The sequence below is a fragment of the Limulus polyphemus genome, unplaced genomic scaffold (genome assembly GCF_000517525.1).
Source record: "Limulus polyphemus unplaced genomic scaffold, Limulus_polyphemus-2.1.2 Scaffold3062, whole genome shotgun sequence".
In the NCBI taxonomy this organism is placed as follows: domain Eukaryota; kingdom Metazoa; phylum Arthropoda; class Merostomata; order Xiphosura; family Limulidae; genus Limulus; species Limulus polyphemus.
The window spans coordinates 137,804-139,801 of NW_013668672.1; the positions used below are offsets into that span (position 1 = coordinate 137,804).

Here is a 1,998-nt window from a genome sequence, read left to right on the forward strand (position 1 = left end):
TCAGATTGCGAGTCGAGCGCCCTAACCACCTGGCCATGCCGGGCCGGAGAGACCACTACCTTCCCGTAAGGGGTCCTGCTTCCTAGCTCGACGTTTAGCCCACGTACTTATAAAATGTCATTCAATTTGAAAATTTCAATTAACTATTTTAAGCGCTGAACAAATAGTTCTTTTCTTACGTTATTATTATTTTTGTTTTGTTTTGCCAAATCTGTACCCTTTTCAATATTGCGGATATTAAACCTTCCGCACCATTTACGTTTTAGAATCATCTGATTTCTAAGGTTAACAACAAAATACGCTTTATTTATTTTCTCAAATAACGTTTGTTTTACTTCTCCTTATTTGATTTTTCTAACAGACAACGTCCATAAAAACCCGAACAGTTCTGGCTTTTAACAAAACTAGATGTTCAACGAACCAAATATTTCAGGTGGATGTTTGTGGCACAATATTGAAGCAAGTTCTGCCAATAAATCACTTGTCTGTCAGCCTGGTGGTTTGTTTTCTCCAGCTCTAAAAGTTCTCGCTCGCCAGGTATGTATATGAAGTTCAAACTTTTATTACCGCTAAAAACTGGTATAAAAAGTAATAAAAACAACAACATATAATATTTGATTAAAGTCCGCCATCATTATCAGGTTATGATTCTTTACAGAAATATTGGAAACTATACAAAAAGTGAATGTATAAGAAAAACTATTTTAGATGAATAAGTAAGGAAGGTGGAAAGATACATATATTGACGTATTATTGATGTTTAGATTAGATTTTTGGATGAAGTGGTAGTCAAAAGTTGAGCAGGCTTAGCATGATAAAAATGGAAAGCCTTACGATGTCCTTAATAAATAATGGTTTAATTTACTGTTAGAATTCTCTAATCGGTATGAAATGCTAACAGCTTGTTTATTTGACATCAGTAAACGTTAGAATTCTCTAATCACTAGGAAATGCTAACAGCTTGTTTATTTTACATCAGTAAACGTTAGAATTCTCTAATCACTAGGAAATGCTAACAGCTTGTTTATTTTACATCAGTAAACGTTAGAATTCTCTAATCACTAGGAAATGCTAACAGCTTGTTTATTTTACATCAGTAAACGTTAGAATTCTCTAATCACTAGGAAATGCTAAAAGCTTGTTTATTTGACATCAGTAAACGTTAGAATTCTCTAATCACTAGGAAATGCTAAAAGCTTGTTTATTTGACATCAGTAAACGTTAGAATTATCTAATCGGTATGAAATGCTAACAGCTTGTTTATTTGACATCAGTAAACGTTAGAATTCTCTAATCGGTATGAAATGCTAAAGGCTTGTTTATTTGACATCAGTAACTTATAGAACTTCCGGTAGGACAGTACTTTAGACAGTTATTTTAAGAAACACGTGATATTCTTTAATCCTCAATTCTGAGGCCACTGAACTGTATAATACAACATGATTTTTTTTTACTTGGTACTCCTGAAAATGTGTTTGACCGACAGTATTCCCTCCTTTTTATTGACTGCAGAAAAAATAATTATATTATTACTAGTCCAATGTATTAGGATTATACTGACTCATTTTCGTTCTATTTTAATACTCTGGCGCGGTTATTGAATTAGATATTCAGAGCTCTTAATATGGATTTTTCAGGTGTTTCGGTATTTAACTGCCGAAATGAACCCAAAGTGCCTTTATACAGGTACGTATATGACTATCACTATTTTCATGATGTTAGAAAAACATGTAGGTTCAATAATTCTTGATAGAAATGAATAAATACCCTATAACCCGGTTTTTATTCATTTCTATTACTATTTTAAGATGCTTCTTCTTCTCTCTATGAAAATAAAGCACAAGGTTAATAGAAATATTTCCCTATAGAACAAATTGTTTTTCTTATAAATATATTAAACGCTCTATAATTAAGCACTTTTCAAAAGGCATTTATAATTTACTAATACCAGCCTTTATATGAATTCATATTTACAACATTTGGTAGTATGCCAAGTCT

General features: G+C 32.0%; 1 long non-coding RNA gene across 3 annotated transcripts in view; it reads left to right on the forward strand.

Annotated features, from left to right (window-relative positions):
- Positions 1-533, forward strand: part of LOC111088058 — a 13,011-nt gene extending 12,478 nt beyond the window's left edge. For all 3 annotated transcript variants that reach the window (XR_002612678.1, XR_002612676.1, XR_002612677.1), the window contains exon 3: positions 362-533. This is a non-coding gene — a long non-coding RNA (uncharacterized LOC111088058). The remainder of the gene's footprint in view (positions 1-361) is intronic.
- The last annotated feature ends 1,465 nt before the right edge of the window (positions 534-1,998 follow it).